Source organism: Athene cunicularia (genome assembly GCF_003259725.1).
Source record: "Athene cunicularia isolate RWA chromosome 3 unlocalized genomic scaffold, athCun1 chr3_part1, whole genome shotgun sequence".
NCBI classification, from domain to species: Eukaryota; Metazoa; Chordata; class Aves; order Strigiformes; family Strigidae; genus Athene; species Athene cunicularia.
The window spans coordinates 72,007,034-72,028,491 of record NW_020799097.1 but is presented as its reverse complement, the minus strand read 5'-3'; the positions used below and the strand labels follow the sequence as shown (position 1 = coordinate 72,028,491).

Sequence of the window (21,458 nt, the reverse complement as noted above, 5' to 3'; positions counted from 1 at the left end):
TGTACTTTCTAGATCTATGGTTACACTTGTTGGGAAACTTGGTGTGCTAGTTTTGGCTGGGATAGAGTTAGTTCTTCATAGTAGCTAGCATAGGTCTGTGTTTTGGATTTGTATTGAAAACAGCGCTAATAACACAGGGATGTTTTTGTTACTGCTGAGCAGTGCTCACACAGGGTCAAGTCCTTTTCTGCTTCTCACCTCACCCCACCAGTGAGCAGGCTGGGGGTGCACAAGGAGTTGAGAGGGGACACAGCCGGGACAGCTGACCCCAACTGACTAAAGGGATATTCCATAACATATGATGACATGCTTGGCAATTAAAAACTGGGGGAAGGAGGAGAGAGGGGGGAGGGAGGAGCAGTGCCACATTTGGAGTGATGGTGTTTGTCTTCCCAAGTAACCAATATTCATTATGTCCTGTTTTCTGGGAATGGCTGAACACACCTGCCTGCCAATGGGAACTGGTGAATGAATTCCTTGTTTTGCTTAGCGTGTGCACATAGCTTTGCTTTACCTATTAAACTGTCTTTATCGCAACCCACAAGCTTTCTCAATTTTACCTTTCTGATTGTCTCCCCCATCCATCCAGGAGGGAGTGAGTAAGCGACTGTGTGGTGCTTAGTTGTTGGCTGGGGTTAAACCATGACAGCCCCTTTCAGTGCCTAGTGTGTGGCTTCAAGGGTTCAAGGTAATGACAGATTTGAGTGGAATGTGCTAGATTGAATTTATAGCTGTTTAGCTGTTAATTGACAGGCCCCTGTGCTTGCTATGGGGCTTGCTTGCCTTACTGTATATTAGAGTCTAGTGCTTGTTAGTGGCTGCTTTTTGCTTTTGCTGCTTGCTGTACTGCTTATCATCTTACTCTGCTGTGCCTGGGAACATTTTGATAACAGCAGTGGCAATGTGCCTGGGCTGGCAGATGGCCAGAGCATCGCGGCTGTTTTTGTGCTGCTGCATTGGACAGGCTGTAACTCCAGTGTGAACTCGAGTTGAAGAGACTGTGACCTGTGAATGAGTCCACACAGGAGCAGGACACCCTGAAATGTCTGTGGCCATGCATAAGCCCATACCAGAGCAGGTACATCTCAAACATTTGTGGCTGTGGTTATGTCTGTGCCACAGCAGATATACCGATGAAGGGATTGTGGCCCAGGGGTAAGTCCATGCTGGAGAAGGTGCACCTTGAAGCATCAGTGACTGTGCATTGAGGGTCATCTGGAGCACCTCGAAAGTGTGTGGCTGTGGATAAGCCCACGATAGAGCAGTTACACCCCTGGAAAGACTGCAGCCATGGGTAAGGCCATGTTGGAGCACGTTTACCTCGGAAGGGACTATGTCTGTGGGTAAGGCCACGCTGCAGCAGGTGTATCTCTGAAAGACATCGTGGCCCATGGGTAAGGCCACACTGAAACAGGTGCACTTCAAAGCAACTGTGGCTGTGGGTAAGTCCATGCTGCAGCAGGTATCTAATTTGAAGTATTATCACATATACTGTAATTCTACGAACAGCTATTAGTAGTAGATGCTTTTGTTCAAAAATACCTAAAGTATAACTGTATTAAATGTCATACTATAAATTGCAAAGATGAACTTCAGAATGAAGACTTTGCTTCCCTGAAAGTATTTTACTGACACAGTAGAAGCCTTCAAACTTGCTGGGGTCATAGCGAGTTTGGGGAAGGAAACTTCTTCAGAAAGCATGCAACGATTGCAAGGCTGCATATGTTACATAGCATTAGCATAGCCTGTTGCCTTGTAGGCTATTTGTGAAGTACTGTTGGTATGGATTTTGTGATCTGATGATGTTAGGGTAAAACATAATGGGGAATTGGACAGCTGGGACCCAGTTTAGACTTTTATGCTTCTGGTACATTGGTTAATTCACAAGGCTCTTAATTTTACATTTTACTGGATTTGTTATTTCTCAGCACTGTGGAAGGGCTTTTAGAACTGAAGTAGCATTATTGCTGCAGGAGAAGATATGAGCAATTTCAGTAACGCCATGTCTGGAAAAGTAGAAGCAGCTCACAACTTGAGATGTGTTAAAGCAAGCCTGAAAGCACAAACAAGGATTGCAAACCCTTCCTAACAAAACTTCCTGTTTGGCAGAAGTTTAATAATTGCGTGAGACCTTGTAAGTGTCCAGGTGTCAATTTTTACAAAGGTTTCACAAAGCAAACTTAAGTGTTATTACACATTACCTGTAAGGTGCCTAGAATGACCTCAGTTATTTTTTTTGTTTCCTACTTCTATTCTAGAACTGGTTTTTGTTTCTCTGTTTAATGGAACAGTAAACCCCCACATTATTTATCAGTGTTCCCACAGCACATCTGTTTTTGTAAGGTGGAAGCTCAGTGAAAAGCAGAATAAAATTTGTAAATTATTATATTTTATATGAAGTTAAACAAAACTGGGAAACATGAATTTTGAGAACAGCACTTTGTCCTTGATCTTAGCTAACTGGTAATGGTTTCACATTTTGAAAATGAGTCCTTAGCAGTTTTGAAGGAATTAATACTGCAGTACGTCTTTATCTTTTATCTATTGGGTCTTCTCTTCTTGCTACTGTTGATATGGCCCATCCTGGAGTGTACCATCAAACTGATGGCTTATAATTTTATTTTTTTTAAAAAGCACATTCTTAATGCTGCAAAGTACATCTGGTTAAGTAGACAAGACTACTTTTCCAGAGATCTAATTCTTTGACACAAAGTACAGTTATTTGTTTGCTGACCTGAGGAAAAAGTCTGTGATGCATTTGAACCAAAACAACATATGAGAGCACATTGCTTACCCACTGCCAGTATGCTGTCTTTCAGCAGCTTTTGAAGCTTCCCTATTTTGCTGAACCATAAGTTCAGATTGTGGTGTCATAATTGGTACTAGAATGCTAATCAAGCACAGCCTCTTAGTATTCAGCTGGCAATAACTTGGGTAACCTTTTTCATGTCAACGCTTCTGTCATAGGCACTTGATAATAACACAGCTTACATGTTTATCAAAGGGAGCACTAAGTTACTACTTGACTTCCAGTACAAATACAGGTGAAGGTCTAATGACATAATTTAAATCTCTGGCAGTGATAGTTGTATCACTGAATTCAGGCAAGGTTTAAAATTATGAAGGTCTTGCAAATACCTCAAACCAAAACACTTCAGTAGTGAGGACTGTGGTAGAGAGGTATACTTAATTATGTAGTAGATTTCTAAAATATGTAACAATTCTGTCAGCCTCCAGAGACTCATACTGAATCCCGATTCATCTTGATTTTTTTTACAATGCTTTCATGAAATTACTTTTTCTGTGGCTATCATTTAGCCTGATCTGACAAGCTGCTTTTCAGTTTAAGACTCTGCCACAAAGGAGAGCTATTTTGTCTTATCATTAAAATCTATCCTTGGTAAGAGATTCCAAAACTGCCTTTAATGTCTGAGATCTCTACAACTTGATGACAGCCTTGGTCTGCATACTAGCTATTCTAACTTAATCACTTTCTGCAAAGACTTAGTCTATTTTGAATCCCTGAGCTTCTTTTTTTTTTAAATATATATATATTTAATGCCTGTAATGAGGCAGCTATAATAATTGCTGAATTAAGATTGATTTTAATAGTGTATAGTAAAAATTCTTCACTGAAGTTCAAGAATAGAACTTCCCCTAGTCATTCATCCACAGCAGTTCTACTCTGCATCAGTTGTTCTCATAGATTTTTTTGCTTTGAATTTTAAGTGTCAAGAATAGTGGAAGTAGGTGAAACTTGAAATGTCTGTTAGAAAACAGTGCAAGATTAAATGCTTTGAGGTATGCCATGTTATGCTGATTCAGCTAATTAAAATGTGAACCAGATTTTTCATAATAACAATCATGCTGATCTTGTAATACTTAAAGTACAGTCTGAAGTTGTTGCTGTTTGGAAAATCAACTACTTGATCATTGTTCTACTGAGAAGTTTATAGCTTGATAGAAATAACTAAAAGCTACTTCATTTATTCGTTTTACTGAATGTCATGGGATTTTGCTTCATAAGTGCCTTTAAAAAGGTAGTAACAAAACCTGGTTTCTATTTGGGCAACTTCAAGCTTAATTTCCTTCTAAAATTGAGATAATAGAATTGCAGTGACCACAGACAGCTTCTGTGTCCAGAATAAGTCTTAGCTCGTCACGCGCAAACCAGACAGTGCTCATAGAAGGAATACTGCTAGAGAGGGGAGGTTAGGCTCTCCACCAAGGTGGCTGTAGACCAAACTCACCCTTTTATGAGGTATTTCCCATGGATTCTCCAAGAACTAGTTGTTTCCTCCTGCTCCTATATTCTTGTGAAAAGTCTTCATAGCTTTAACTTTGGAAACCTGGAAACTGAAGAAAGGCTCCATATCCAAAGGAAGCAAGGCCTTCGTACTTCTGCTTAGCAAGCTACTGCTTTATTTTCTGTGATTCATGCCATTTCAAACAGGGGATTGCATTGCATAGCCTCTTGAAGCTCCTGCCAGACTTGTACTCTGTGTGTTTGATTGACATTATTAGATTTTTGGTTCACATTAAGATGACATATTTAATGCTTCAAGAGTAGACAACTAAAGAGGTAATCCAGCTGATACCCAGTGTTTTCGATAACCTTTTCTACTAAACACTTGTCTCTTTGCCACCCTAGTAACACCAACTTGTAGTCAGCAGCAACAGATGGACAAAAGCAATTTGCATTACTTGCTCATTAGGGAAAAAGAATAGAATGCTAATTTTTTGTGATCACTTAATGCTAAATTGATAGGATTAGCATGTCTGTATTTTTTTAGCATATGCTCTATCCAGTTTTACTACCTTGTTAAACAGAGCAGATGTTCATCTTCACAGTTGAAAAACATTCTTGACTGAACTTCATAGTGTTGATATTAGAAGTACAGTTACTAAGCTTTAGTGATGCATATTAACATGCAGAATGGGCTTCAGAGCAATAACTTGCCAGGCATTCCCTTTTACATGTGTTCCAAACTGGTGCGGTGAGATTAGCTTCGCAGCTGCCCTTAAATGTCAGATAAAAAGGAAAGTCACCAAAAAGAAGACCCCAATAAACTTCCATTTAAGTGACTAAATATAATGAGATTTCTTGCTGGCATGGTGAATATCCCCTCATTCTTCAAAATAATTAGGTGGGAAACATAACACTTGGGAAAGAAATCCTGCAGAGTTATATCCGGTAGCCTACTTCTTTAAAGTACACAGTCTTATTTGTAATGTCCCCATGTTTTCATAAGGGATGCTGGCCAAAGTAAATAGTATTAAAGCAGCAGCCACTGATAAAGAATAATACCATTTTCTTAAACTTATTTTGTACTTACTTCTCTATCTTCCAGTTTAAAAAAACAACAACAGAAAAAAACATATGTCAAGAAACTTTTTTTCAGTTGCCCAGAGTATATGTGGTTGCCTAGGACTGTTACTTCTGTTCTTTCAGACATTGCCCATGGAAGTACTGTGAATGTAGTCCCAAATATGTTAATAGTCAAAGGGATAGTAAAAAAGTAAACTAGAACAAGATTTATATGTGCTATAGAGGATGTTGTAAGAAAGAGGTGGCAGTAGTTAACTAATTAACTCCTTTTATAAAATTATAAATAATTTTTTTCTTACTTGAGTAGCAAAGGATAAAAGCTACTTAACTTTTGAACTATGGCAGTTTAAAAGAACTATGGATTTGTTGGATTTTGTTTTGTTTTTTCCATATGAACACTGCCAGTAATTTCCAGATCAAATAAATGCTATTCTGGGTTAAAAAAAAAAAAATAATGTGGAGAGAAGGTGGCATTTCCTGAGCAAACTTCACTGACTTTTGATGATCTGTTCTTTCTGCTGGCAATTCCCAGTGGGAGAAGCAGCACATCAGGAGGTGAGAACAGTGAAATTTGGTTACAAAATATTTAGGAACTGCAGTTTTGCATTTTAGTATATCATAACCAGAGCAGTTCCAGTATTTGGTGATAGTCTTGCTGTGCATAATAGCACATTCTGTCATTTCCAGGCCAGATTTTTTTAGTGACGTTTGTGCAGCCTGTTTTACCTCCTGTAGTTTTCTATAGATAACCTGACTGAAACTTGTAAACATACCTCGCAGTGCAAGAACGTTACCTGTAATGCATTCAGTGTAGTATTAGTGCTTACAGCTGTACAGGCCTCTGTTACAGCAGTTTGCAAATGCAGCTCTGCAGAAATAAAAACTTAACTTCTACAGATCTGCAAGTACAACAGACATCACAGCTGGTGCATAGCCATAACTGGAGATCTAAGGGATCAATATTTGAATGCATCAGTATTTGTTCGATCCCCTACTTTGCAGCAGAACTGACTTGTATTTGCAGCACACTTTAAATAAAGATAGGTCTGTTTTAGAATCAGAAATTACAATTCCAGAGGGGCCAGAAATGCGATGGTGTGTGTGTGGTTTAAATGTGAGTATGTGATAGTCACTAAAAAAATTGTCTCGATGGGTTTTTTCCATTATTAAATAACTAAAAATGAGGCTGTTATTACTCTTGCACCTGAGGGTAAGGTCATCTGCCTTGGCATAATAAGCATTAGAGGTGATCGTTCCTCTGGTAAATAGGAGCTGCCTGTATTTCATTTCAATAGACAGAAGTTATAGAGATCCTTGCTGTTTTGCTAAGATTATGGACAGGCTCTTCTCCCTTAAGTGGTCAAAAATGACCTTAACTTATCTGTGTGTATTTGGGCATAATACTTGAACTACTACCTTAGTGAAACCCCCTTTAAAGACTGATAGTTTCTAAAACCAGGAAGAAAGAAGTATTTGGTTGTTGCCTGCCTATAGGCTTCTATAACTCAGACTTGGGCTGACCTTTGCAAATGTAGTCTTCCTCTATTTTCAAGATTGAGCTGGGAGGGGGTGTGGAGTGCGAGGGGTGTGTGCCAATTCCTAGTCAGACTGAAGAAACTTGGGAGATACTACTTCAATTCCAAGAACACTACTTAAATGTTTAGATTGTAAGTTTTAGTGCATAATTTCACAGTAATTCACCTGTCAATTCCAGCTGATACTTACTTTATATATGTAATACTTAGTGTATTATATATTTAGAAACATTCAATGTTTCTATGCAATATATTAAAGAAATATAGGATTGGCTTAAACTGGGTCTTTGAGACAAAGATCACATCAGTCAAAGTGCAAAGCTTCAAATCAGTGCATCAGTGGATATGTATTTTCTCTGAACCAACTACCAGAACTTGGCTTTTTGATTTGTTGTTACCAAATCTGCTCAGCAAAGTTGAAAGAGCACAGTAAACAAAACATCATTTTGCTGTCATACATGGAGTCCTATGATTTCCTGTTTTCTACATTTTAAGTGGCATGGATTTAGAAGAGGGAAACTGGAATTACTGGAAATAGAGTGGCTGCCTTATAAGAGGATTAACAATGCTTGATCTCCTCAGTTTAGAGCAGAGGAGAAGGAGTAAATATGATCAAAGATTGTAAAATCAAGAGGACACTGGTTAAAAAGCATGCTGAGCTGTCATTTAGCAAACTTGCAGTGCAAAAACTAGAGGGCATTTACTAAAGTACTGTTAGGCTGATTTAAGAGATAAAAACAATTTCTAGTTTGAATATAATGTGTAGTGAAATTCTAGAATTTGTGGGTGTGGGAGATAGTGTCAGCAGGCCATACGGGTGCATTCAGGAGGGGAATGGACAGATTTGCAGGTGATGGCTCAATAAGCAAATGCTAAAGCGACTAGACTGGAATTTGTCCTCTCAGGGACCTAATCCATTAGGAGGGTTTTGTTTGGGAGTGGAATGGGAATAGGCTGCAAAAAGTGGCCAGGCTTGTATGCTTTTCTTCCATGACATGGATTGCTGTTGTAAAAGACAGTGCTGGGCTGCACAGACCTCTGGCTTGAGTCACTGTGGTGGCTCCTGTGCTCTTAGTCTTGCTGACTCCTGTCAGAGGAAAGAATTCCTTAACTATTAAGTTGTTCAATGCTATGGTTGCACAACTTCATTTCAACTCAATGCTTCACACTTTAATCACTTTTATAAACACAGCTTAAAAATGTTCTCAACTTCTATGGTTTGTGTCCTGGTTTGTTAGCAAGGAAATAATCTTTGCTGCTTAAGCAGAATTTATCAGATGCGTAAATGGTTAATTAAACAGTCTCTGTGGTACTGTAAAACATGAAGCGCCATTGTTGGTGTGGTGTAGTGGTGAGTTTTAATGTCAAGGAAGTTGGCATGAAAACTTGTGTGGTAATCACGCTCTGATCTGATAATGTTTTCTGCCTTCATGTTTCTGTCTGCAGTGGAGGTTATTGTTGCAATTAGAACAGAGTGCTGGGCAACTTCAGAAAACAATGGCCTTGAGTAAGTTTTAAAGGAGAAAAACTGCTATTATTCAAATGTCATAGCATACTATTACAGTAGCTGTATCCCAAATCCACACAGTAATGGTTTGTAATTTTTAGGAATATAATCTCATTTGCTGTAGGAAAGCTTATTCTTGCAAAATATTCCTGAAATTATATTTAGTGTCAAACTTAATTTGTAGGTTCAGTTACAAAACAGGTAAAATACTTAAAACCACAATTTAAAAACTTTGTCCACATAGTTTGTTCTACAAAAAAAAAAAAAAAAAAAAAAAAAAAAAAAAACAAAACAACCCAAACCAAAAGTAGAGAATCATCTGTATTGTGAACCTTCTCACTGTCTACTATAGTACATTAAAAGCATGTAATTGTAAATTATACAAATATACTTAACTTGGAGGAAGTTCATTTCTGATGGAATGAAACTCAGTTGGGGATAATTTAGTGTTGTCTTAGTGTATTAATGGAGAATCTTTAAAGATGATCAGTGTAAGTGCATTCTGTATGAATAATATAAATATTCATCTTCTAATAAGAACTTTTAAAAATATTTAGTAGTCTCAGTAGCTCAGTGCTGGTCACAGCTATTACTTGGTGCGTTACTTCTCTTGTTGTCTTTATTTAAAGGACTGCTAATAAATGCCATTCAGCATCTATTTTTGTTGATGTTTGACTGGAATGCATGTATCAGTCTAGTGTGCTGGTTTTCAGTAAAACAGACTTCATCCTGGGTTTGTACAACAGGCCACAATTTTTCTCTTGTATTTGAGGAGATTATATGAAGAGATTGTACCCTTAATAGTTGCTAATTTTAATTATTGAAAATTATTGGTTAATAGAAATAAACTCTGTCTTTTGAAACCTAGTTAGTCTGTCTTAAATGTATGCAATTTTCAGTGTCTGTACGTGACTGATTTCCTCACTAAATGATTCTTCAAAAATACTATTTTCAAGTTTTCAGGTGTGCTTTAGTACAGTGCTGCTTCAGGTAGAGTTAATTGTAGCTCTTGTCCATGAATAGCTTCTAAGAATGTATGCCATCCTGGAAGAGGCCATCTGGGGTGGTCTGCTGCAAATGATTTAACTTTTTCCTTTCTTCTCTGCTTCAAGAGGATCGAGTTTGTGTATGTATGCATCTTGAAATGTTTCTTTGTCCAGGCTGTTCAGCCTTGTTACCACAGAGTGAATTTGAAGGCTACCTGTTCTCTGCAGACTTGCCAAGTTAGAGAGCTGACCAGACTCAGAATGTGTGTGGGGATTTGTAGGTGATTCTTGATTAAACAGCCTACTTCTTTTAGCCTTTTCTGGAGGCCAGAGTTGGGAACCTGGGAGTTTATGGGGAAAAATGAGTGGTAATCAGACTTAAGGTTGAAGTGCTAGCATATCAGTTGTGGGTTTTTGTAGTCCTTTGTTGCAAAAGTTGAGATTATTTGCAAGCAAAACACTTCCAGACTTGTAATGCTTCAAAGAATTGAAAAGATTCTGCATGCCAGTGGCCATTAAAGATTCTCTTATTTTAATGGAAAATACACTTAGCTTTTTCTCTTAATACATATATGACTTGAATTTAGTTTTAGTGGAATTCTTTACCATAAGGAAGTTTAATGCTTTTCTTGAAATATTTTTTTTCAGTTCAGACAGAGCTACTGACCATTGTAAATGTAGAGTGGGATTATTTGTTCCAGTTTGATTGATATGCTAACATTTGAAAGAAATAAACTTTGAATCATACCTTGCAAAGATGGTATTTATTCAAACTTCTCTAGCCAAATATTGGAAACAATAGTTTTCCCCCATGTTTTTGTGTGTGTTTGGGTTTTTTTTCTAGTAAATGTTTGAGAAACATCACAGGTGATTTAGTCTGACAGATATAAATTTAAATGCTTACTACTCCAGTTTATATCTGAGTCTCCTGGGTGGTTTTTTTACTCTTCACCATGCAGAGCATATGTAACACTTCCACGTGTTGCAACTTCTCTTGAGTTGCAGTTAGCTGGCTGAGAGTTATATCACTTGTTTCCTCATGTGTTTTTTATGGAAGATGTTACAGAAATGAACTTTCAAATGAATTAATTTGATTTTCTCTATTGCTGAGTAGAATAAGTTGTCTGATACTTTTGTTTTAATGTTTCGAGTTTTAATCAAAATATTTTAAGCAGTAGATTACACTGTATTGGTGCAGTCTCCTGACTCAAAGCAGGTCTAAACTGACTAGGCTAGAATGCCATGTTAATTTTCACAGTCTGGATTTGCTGTTTAGAAATTATCTTGAGGTTTGATGAAGAGTCCAGTTTCAGACAATACTTTTCTTTTGTCTGAGCCCCTGGACATTTTCATGTTACAGCATTTTTAAGTGCTGTTTTCCACAGCTGGAAATTTCCCTAGAGAAAGTGGGAAACCCTATGTGTTTGACATCTGTAACTCCAGCCTCTGACATTAAAGCCTCAGTAAAGCTCTGGAGTGTGGTGATAGTCTGCCTTAAACAGTGAGTGTTTGATTTTTATTTTTAATGTCTTTTTAAAATTTTATTTGCGGGGGTAGTACTGTGACTAGTGGTGATGATAGAGGTTACTTATTTTGGAAGATGTATGATTGCTAGGTTTTTAAATACTTTATCTTTTAACTAAGCAGCAGCCATTTCACTCTCTTGGAGTGCTTCTCAAGCGTAAGTTGCTGAGGATTCTAGTGGGAACCAAATTTGAACCAAAAAAAGACTGAACTTCCTTAGTTGTCTACTTTAACACCTGTCATTTTGAAGGTAATAATTTTCTGAGGAATCTGGCTGTTCAAGCATATCTTTGTGCAGACTTGCTCTTTACCATGCCTTCTTTTTGCCATTTAAGAAAAGCAGGGAGAAACAGTGGAAATGTGAATGTTTTCTGTTGGCATTTGCAGAGCAGGGTGGTAGTGAAGAAGACAGCAGCACAGTGTGGAAAGTAAAAACTTTACTCTGTTTCTGCAGCCTTTCATTGACTATGCAGCAAGTGTAGACAAATGCTCAGCTTTCTTTACTCCCCTGACCCTTGCTTCACTCCTAACAAATCAGAGGTCAAACTATTCAATTTCATTGTGTATATATTTTCTAAGACAATCTAATTCTTGCAAAATTGTTGCTAGATATTTCAGTTAAGCCACATGATTGTGGAGGATCCTTGGAAGTGCTGAATATCTTAAACAGGTAAAGCTCTGCATCTTGGAAGAGCTTGAAACTTTGATTTGTTATATATAACAGTTCCTTCAAGCCATCATATGAAAAGAATGGGGTTTCCCTTTCTCTTGGAACTGGAGCAGTTTCAGTTATAGGAAATGTAATATATGGATATTCATTATTTTGGATACCTTTATCTAGAGAAAAGAAACAGACTTTTTATCTACAAAACCAGTTATCATATGACTCTGTCCTGTAGTATAATACCTGTGTGTTAGAACTTTTGAAACGTTCGCTGTGATTGCAGCATTTTACATGGATGCTCTATTTTAGGATGTTGAGGTAATGCTGCCACCTTTCTCCTTTTGATGGGCCTAAGCTTGGTTTCTCCCCACTTCTCAGCTTCCTATTTTCATAAAAATTTCAGCAAGTTATTATCTGCAGGACTTCTTCCCTTCTGCCAAAGTTGATCAGAATAGCTCTTCAGCCTCAGAAATTACTAGCAGATGACAAACAAGTAAAACAAAACAAGTAAAAGAAAGATGCTGGTAATAGCAGGGCAGATGAGCACTGCTGAAGTATTGGACGTTGCTTGGAATCTGACAAACTGAAGTACACAAGGCTAAAAGATGAGCAGACTCTCTATATAAAAAAGGAAATCTCACTGAACCTAGATTTGCAAGGTAATACCTTCCCTCCATCTATTAGTCCCTACTAGAAAAACTGTGGAAAAAGATGCTTAGGAGGGCTACCTTGGACTGTGCTTTTCTGTTGATGACCTGTTTTCCAACCTTTTGAAGTCTTGAAAACAGGGCTGTGGGTTCTTGGAATCTCATGACACTGTCTTTTTCAACTATCTCTCTCAACTATCTCTTTCCAAGAGTTCGTATAAGCTATTTGTTTCTGACATCCACAATCTGTACAAAACACTAGCTCTGTATTTATACTCTCATGGGAAATTTTTAGCACTGTTAAGTAGTGCTTTTCTTGGGGCTAAAGAAAAGACTCATCTGAAGTCCTCAAGTATACTGAGAGTGCAAACTATGATCTAAGGTGGCATTGGCAACAACTTTAGAAAGAAGAGTTAAGATGGAATGGATAGTTGTTATTTTCTAATGCTAAGGTTCACATTTTAATAATATTGGAGAGCTGCATGTTTTAATGCCAGGGGTTTTTTTATTTATCTGGCACCTTAATTTAGTATTTCTAATGACAAGTTTGTCTCTTTGACACTATTTTAAAATAAAATTAAGCTAAATGATGTGAAACATTTACTAGTGATGTTGAGATAGTGCATAAACTTTTTAAAATAAATGACCATAATACATTTGAGGAGATATGAAAAAAGGTTGCATAAGCAACTTCTAGAGACAATGTCACTCTTTTAATAGCCCTCTCAAGTTGGATTTCTGGTAATCACAAGCCACAAAAGTACCACTTCATGTAACACTTGACATATGGGTATTTTTGTAGTGTGTAATGGAACTATGTGTAATAGCATAAATGTCTGGACAAAATAGCTAAGTAAAATTACAGGTATTCCAACAAAACATAGGAATCCTTCTTAATATTTTGGCATGCAGTAAACTATTTTTCAAAGTTCTTTGAAAACCACAAAAAATTTAAGAAACGCTCTAATGAGTAGGAACTGTTTTTGTGTGTTAAAAATAAGATTTCCAGCTCCGAAGTACCCCTTGTTTATGTGAAGACATAGTTTCCTCTTTTGATTTTAGTGGAAGAGTGCCATCTACTGATGCTTGTACCTTAGTTTTTCACCTGTGGTAATTTTGAGCAAATATTTTATGAAGTTGTTGATACTACTTTGATAGTATGAAATAGTTTCTCATTTCCTTTGATGATTTGTAAAACTAAATATTAGGCTTAAAATAAAACTGAAAATGATGTTCTGAGAGACTATGTTGCACAATACTTCAGAGTAGCAATGAGAGAGTAGTTGTTGGTGGTTCATATATATGTTTAAGGCAAATTTTTTAAAACTGCAGTTTTGAATGTAGGAGATTTAAGAAGTCTCTCTACTTCTGCCATTGAGCAGACTTCAGGGAAACTTGCTCCTGTCATGTCAAACAATCTGTTCCCAGACCCATAGTGGTAAACTTGTGTCTACCACCTTGATTTGGGGTGTGGTTTCTACTTTTTGTCAATTTAGTGTTGGTGCTTCTAATCCATGATGCTCTTTGAACTTCAGCAAGTGACTTTGCTGCTAAATACTTCAAAGGGCTGCATAAACAAAAAAACATGCTATACCTGCTTTACTGTATTATTAAAACTCCTAGTGATGAACTAAACTTTCTCCAAAAGGGTGTTTGGAAGAGGGAGTTATTTCCATCATTGGTACAAAGGAAAGTGGTGTGGGAAGTAGGAGGGTGGATTTAAGTCTCATCTGCAAGTTAAGTGTTGAAGGATTGTATTCAAAGGGAGAGATAGACCACAACAAAATCTGGGGGAGAAATTCATACACGTGACCACCTTAAATTTTAAGTTAAGGTGTCCTTTAAGACCTTTTCCTCATCCAGATCTACCAGCACTCTGTTGATAATGTTTTAGGTTCTGTCTGCTTTAGTCACTTTCTTTTTATGCCACCTTTCTCAAAGCAAGTAAATAAAGTTGGATATATGAAGAGTCATAAATTGAATAGCAAAGGTGAAGGATGGGGCAAAACCTGGTTTGGGAGAAGAATGGAAAGGGATTAATAGTTACTTTGAAAAATAAGGCATTGATGCCCAGAGGAGAGGTGTGAGAATAACAATTTCTGTAGAAGGAGAGAATTATTAACTGAGCGATAGCAGAGGATTGGCAGGGAAAAGCCAGTGTAACTAATGTAAGTTGTAATGGTACCTGTAGTCTTATTCTATATAACCCCAAAATGATGTAAAGAAGTTAATGAGATATAAGTGAAATTGGGACTCAGCGGACTAGACTAGCTACTACTCAGTTTGTAGGGAGAAGATTGAAGAATGTGCTTGTTTCTGAACAAAGTTGGGATAGAATGACTAGTGATTACAATCAGTGGTTTTGTCATGAATATCCAGTAGTCAGTGACTCAAAACTAAATGAGGAGAATTTCTTTGGCAGGCAAGAGTTAAGGGATGTATGTCAGATTATGCCGTGTGAATGAAGAGAGATTTCTGGACCTAGCAAAGAATTGCTTTGCAATCAGAAGTCAGTGTTGACAGACAATAGTGGATTGGGCGAGGATTGGCTGTGTATTTTGAAAATGTGAAATGTTCCTTCTTATTATATATCATCTATGGTACTTTATGCTTTCATAAGTTAAACTAGATAGGTACATAAATTCACTTAACATCAAGTTCAGGACATTACATTTGTTAATGCTGCTATTGGTAACGTCTGTACAAAATATTTGCACACTGGGAAGAGACATCATTCTTACTCAAAGAATTTCTCAGTTCTAGGAACATTCAGTGGCTCTGCCTTTAGTCTCAGCCAAGAAGCTATGGACATGAGGAAAGCCTAGTTAATTATAAATATTGTCATATAGTATGTGCTACCAAAAGGATGGATGAGGTAGTATATCTGTAATAACCTGTTAAAATTTGTCATTAAAATTAGGCTGGTCTAAATGGATGACAGATGAGCAAGACTTGGAAGCATACCACAGAACACAAAGATTTTTGCTTCTGAATTTTGATTGAGATCTTTCAAAATATGTAATTATTTCCTGGGTTTACTCTTCTGTGTATAGTTTTTGGAAAAACTTCAGTGAGTTAGCAGTTACCACCCATTTTGCTGCATCTTGTGTAGTCAGAGGAACCATTATGTAGATGTATTAGTAGCAATTTTCCACTCTTTCCTCTTGTGGTCTACCATTCTCCTTCCCTTTCATGTCACCCAAGAAAGTACCAGATGAGTCACTTTTTTTTCATTGTTAGTGCTGAAATACAGCTTTTAGACTAAATAGTAAAATCTAGATCAGAAAACAAGGTGTCTAAAATCAAGGAAAGCCTGTAGCCTTGTTAGTTTTTGAAAAAACTGTTGTTTAAATTGATGTTTTTACCTCTCTATTTAACAGTGTGCTTTGTTGTCTGTGATTTGTACATATAGGAACTTATCATTAAAAGCAATTTTGTTTCTTGTTTGATTTTTTAAATAGCAAATTTTTAATCCTGTTTGCATTTGTACTACTTAATTACATCTCGTTCTAATGAATGATTGCCTATCACTGGCAGCTATGAGAAAATTCTACCAAATGCAGCCTTTACAGAAGATTTGCTGGCATTTTTTATAGCTGTTCGGGAGATACTGTTTTTGTGCATCTTTATGTAAGCAAGTTTATTTGACGTTTAAGATTGTACTTTGAGTCCTAGCTATTATCGTTGTTAGAAAATAGATCAGATATAAATAACTGCTAACTCTCCATACCCTAAAGTTTCCATGCAAGCTAGTTCAATAATTGTTTAACTTTAAAATATATAACCCATACTAATTTAAACAAAAAGTGGGTTTGTGCTTTAAAATTGTTGCAACTTCCTGTATACACAAACTAGTTAATGAACTTTAATGGAGATCTGTGTGCTTTGGTATTTTTTCAAAACAGATCTCCTTTTTTACTGTATCAGTCCAAGATTTTAAGTTAACGTTGAATCAGTTGGCTTCTGATGTTTAAGGAAGCTGAGCATTGTTTTATAAACAAAGTGAATACTAATGTTATTGGTAGCTGGTTTGGAAGTTGAGAAGTTCAGCTTCCAGGCAGTTGTGTAGTCACCACTTGGCTGGAGTTTGTGAAGCTGCAGTAGCAAATGCCAGTAGGAGTTCGCTGTAATCTGTTAAACTAATATGATATTTGTGGCAAGATCTAACATCAATCCTTAAATACCGTACCCGTTGTTACCCATTTCCCCACAACAGAAGGACAAATGATATGTTCCCACCTCCTTAGGAAAGTATGAACTCTTATGAGTGTCAGGAGATGTAAAAACTGCTGAACTCAAATGGTGTTAAATAATTTTATGATAATGTATCTCCAATACTATTTCAGACAAGTATAAACTGTCTGAATTCTCAGCCTTCATTGTTATTTAAAAAAACCAAAGCACTGAGCAGTCAATACTGTTGCATGCTCAAAAATATTTCAGAACTTTGTATAATGGAAAGATTCCTAGAAAATGACAAAAATAATGCATTTTCCAGTATTTTGCCATGTACATAATCTCTTCTAGTTTATCTTCCTGTCTGTCCATCCATCCACCCCCACCCCACTTCTCCAAGAGAAGGTAAGACCTTTAGAAGAAACCTTTTGGTGACTTTCCAAGACTGAGATCCTAGCCTCTTCATCTCTGAGGTACTTCGCAATATTTTCTTCCTTATGACTAACAGAGTGAAGTTGAATGTAGATTTTTTTTTTTTTTAATTGCCTGGATGTTACAGTTCTTAATAGGGACACTTGTTTTGATTTCCAGGTATATAATATGTAATGTCTTTTTTTCTGTTCAAGTAATGAGGTCAGACTGTATCTAGATACAGGCTAATTCTCAAGTGTTTTATTTGCATGGAAGTTGCAGCCAGTGTCTTCTGACTGTATCCAATGCTTTCCTTTCCTTATCTTTGTTTCCCTACTGTCAGTTCTCCTGCTTTCTCACTCTCCTTAGCTGGCAGAAGAAGAATGCATCGCAATGGTCTGGCTGGAATTCCCATAGTAAATTGCTACCAGAAATTTTATAGTATTTCCACCTGACGAACTTTGATCTCTCTTTTAAAGCCCTAGTTTGATTTTGCTTGGTGCTGTTACATATAGAAAAGTACATCTGAAATGTTAACACTACTGTATGCTTCTGTGGACGTAAATACTGAGACTTGGGGAGGAATAAAGATGTACTTAGCTGAGTGATGTAAACACAGTAAGATGCTCTGCAGATGTAAAGCTTTAGAAGGAAACTAAAATACTGCGGTTGTTGAAAATTATTGATGTGATATACCATATCAGGATTGGTGTGAAGTATAAACCTCTCCCCAAAGTGTTTTGTGGATTTTTGTTTTATCTTATTTGGTAATACATGGATGTGAAAGGTCAAAGTTAGTTTTGTAGACAGTGTTGACTTGTAGTACTTTCTGACTTTTTGAATAACCCTTTTGCTAAATAGCTGTGTCTCTTGATAGATGGTTCTTTATGAGATTGTTTCTGTGAGAGATCACACTTTGTATGTGCAAGTAATAGTACTCATTAGGTCTGGGGACAGGTAAGATTGACAAACGGGGAAGTTGCGGGAAGCTGCTTTTGTACTGGTTTAGTCCTGCTTAGATGTCTCACCAGGACTTTATGGTACTGTAACTTGATGTAAATGAAGTCTTTGGTTTTTATGTTGTTGGATTGTATCCAGACTTGACAGTGGTGAGTAGTACCAGACAGACTTTTAATCTTTATATACTTAAAATACTATTTGGAAATCTCACCATCACTGTGTGGTTTTTCTATGTTATCATAATTCTTGGGGACCACAAACAAAGCCCATATAAAACTGCAAAATAACTGCTGGCTTCGTCTATAAAAATAATTCAGTGTCTGAATAAGTGTAAAACTGCTATATAGCAATGACTATAGTAAAATGTGCAGGTATAATATGCAGTCCTGGAGTGCTATATGCTACAGACTGGTAAACATGAATACTAGGCAGTAGATCACTCAGTGATTTGTAATTCAGATCCTCCAGTTGAAGATCTATTTGTTGCATCAGACTTGTCAAATGTTTAAATACTGTGAGGTGTTACAGCTACAGTTTTGAGAGGTATCTAGGAATGATTTTTAAAAGCTGCTACAGTTTCAGATTTGTCTTAGTCTGAAACTATTGTTAACAGTGGCAAATCTAATATAGGAACATGGTCTGTGTGTTGTACTGTACTATCAAAACTTTTTATAGCCATTTAATGACATGAAGATGCAAATATCTGTGTGGTGATAGTTTGGAAGGTAATTTATATTATAAATGTGTGTCTGTATATATAGTAAACCTATGCTAGGGATTGAATTGATAGCTACAGTTTTTGCAACTGTCTCCTATGTCAGATGGGTCAACCACAGGTGAAGAACCCCCCAATATTCCCTAGATCTACTTACAGTAGCTTCAATTAAAGATTTAAAAAAAAGACTGCTTTTCTGAGGCTTTCATAAATATTCTGGAACTAGTTTTTTCTTTCAAAATGCGACTTCTAAAGTGCACTGGGTTGATCCTATGCAGATAAGCTATAAATAATAGTAATAATTTTTAAAATATTTTACAGAGAGAACTCTCACATATCGTAATTGAAATGCTTTAATTTTGTCCGCAGAAAAGTGTAAACTTAGGTCTGAAGCTTGTCTGGGAAAAGCAGTTTGGAACTGTTGTCTTCTCACAAAATAAAGAAAACAGTGTCACTATGCAATATTGAATTAATGTGCTACTGTGCTTTTCTTATGTATGATCTGCTCTTCTAGCAGTTATGAAAGTGAACACTGATGTTAGGACATGAGTACGTTACCTCTTCCTTCTCTCAGCCTTAGCTTTTATCCCTCACTTGCTTTTTCAAAAAAAACATGGTGAAGACAATGAAATACTAGTGTTTTCCAGGGTTAATTTCCTAATGGCAGTGGGAAACACAGAAGCAATATTCAAAGGTACATCTGAGAAGCTATTAATTTATCCACTTTGTTAATATTTGGGATAGGGGATGAAGCGGGAACAGTAGCAAGGAATGCTTGGAAGTGAACAAAGAAGGATGAGTCTTTGATTAGAAAACTGCCTCTGTAGCTGCCCTAGGTCTTTGGCAGAGTTTTTCCTGTCCACAAAATTAAAGTGCTTTGCCCATCTTGTCATTATTCATTATAAATTTTGTTTGTTTGGGGGACTACTATGCAGTAGATGATCACTGCTTAGTACAGTGAGCTCTTTTGCCTTAAGGACACATAGGCAAGTATAGAGAATTTGGACAAACTGCATTCCCTAGGATGCTGCCTGTTTTGGTAGTTGAGAAATGCTTAACATGTACTGAAACGAGCATGTATTATTATCCTTCTACACTCAGTATTTAAGTGACATGCTTTTTCAACTTGGCATACCCTGCAAAACTGTGAGGCTTTGCATTACTTTAGAAAAGAAGATTAATGCTGGTTAGGAGGATGATATTAATTTGAGATGAGAAGAATAATTTTAGCTACTAGGTAAAAAAGTGTAGATGACATAATCCTTGGGTGAGGGAACTAAATGGGACTAGCTGAAAGGGCTATTTTTATTTTTTTGATAACTGTAAGCACTGTAAAAGAGACCAAACTCTATTTTCAAATTTGCATGTGAATTTTTTGTCAAAAAAGAAACTTGCTCTGTATATTTAAAGCTTGTGTAAACTTACAGTGCTGCATATTTAATGATTTCTGGAGAGAGAACTGGTTTAGGTGTCCTGAAAAATGCAAAAGGATATTTTATTTAAAGAAATACTGGAGTATTCTTAATATTGAAAATTTTACTGGCTAGTTATGACAGTGCTTCCAGAAATATTTGCATCAGAAGTGCTTAAAGAAAGCATTTGAGGGATAGAATTTGAAGGTTGGAGTAACTTGAGGAATCCATGGGCTTCTCTTTTTTTTCTGGGTACATACTTCTGTTGTTTTAAGGCAAGGTAGCTGCAAAGTTTCAATTCAAAATAAACTCTGGGTGGGTGAATGAACTAATTACATTGAATTATGTTGGAAGATGATGTTCGGGGAAGAAATCTTCTTTGGTTAGAAAACTACCTGTGTCAGTGCAGATAACTAACAAGTTTTAAAATTCAGTTCCTGTTAACATCTGAATTTAATTTTTAGAAATTGTTTTTTGTCTATTTCTGGAAATGCTAATTCAAGTGAATGCAGAAGCATGAGCAAGTCTGAAGCAAATCTGCTCTGGAGCTTCTGGTATTCCTTGTTGGGGATATTTCTTCCAGTTTGGCAATTTGTGTAGTCAATCCATAGTTAATGCAAAAGCAATGATTTTACATTAAAAGTATTCTGAGTTTGTGTAGGAAGGTATCATTTATGGGGACAAAACCCCACCCCCCACAAGTTATAAACTTTTTTCTTTTATTTTTTTTTAAGAGCTATAAACTGTCAGTGGAATACAGAAGTCGTCTTTGTACAGGAAACATATTGATAAGAATTTAAAATACAAGGGAAAAAACAGGTGAGGCAAGCTGGCTCTCTAAGCCCTTCCATGCCAGAACCAAATTAAATTACTAATTCCTTTCAGGAAGAAAGCTGGTATTAAGTTTGCTGGATTATTCAACATCTGTTTAGTATATCTCTTATCACTTAGCTGGATGTTACAGAGATTCATTGGTCTAGGAGAAGAATGTGATTGAAGTTTAAAAGTTAAAATACTGTGGTGTGTTAAAGTGGACTTGTTCCCATTGTAGTTTTACTTAACATATTGTCTTGCCAGTTTAGAGGCTGAGCAGATATGTGAGTTTCGATTTGCATGCAACCTAATTGTCTCTTCAGCCTTTCAACTGTCTTTAGTGTGAATATATATATATTTTTAAGAGTATTTGAATTTGATCAACAATTTCTCAGTAAATGAAAACTTGAAGAATGGTTAAGAATTGTACTGTTTTATTTCTAGTGTATATTGAGAGAACAAATTCCCTGTTTTGCATACATCTTTGGAATGATTTCCTTTCTTCTAGATACTAGGATACCTGTTTAAAACAAAGAAGCGTTCAGCTCTTTGATTAATTATACTCCAGAAACTATTGGCATACTATAATGATGAAATACTTATTGCTTTGTATAATTCATCTGGACTTGTGTTATTTCTGCTGCCTCCTTGAGGTTGAAGAATTTCCTTAATTTCATATCAGGAGGAAGGGAATAACCACATTTGAAATACAGAATCTTTGCAACTAATAAATGAATCGAGTATGGAGAATTGAAAGAATCTGTGTTGCTGCTGCTTCT

General features: G+C 36.6%; 1 protein-coding gene across 1 annotated transcript in view; it reads left to right on the top strand.

Moving 5' to 3' along the window:
- STXBP5 (syntaxin binding protein 5) overlaps positions 1-21,458 on the top strand; it is a 114,288-nt gene that overhangs the window by 9,647 nt on the left and 83,183 nt on the right. The window lies entirely within an intron of this gene.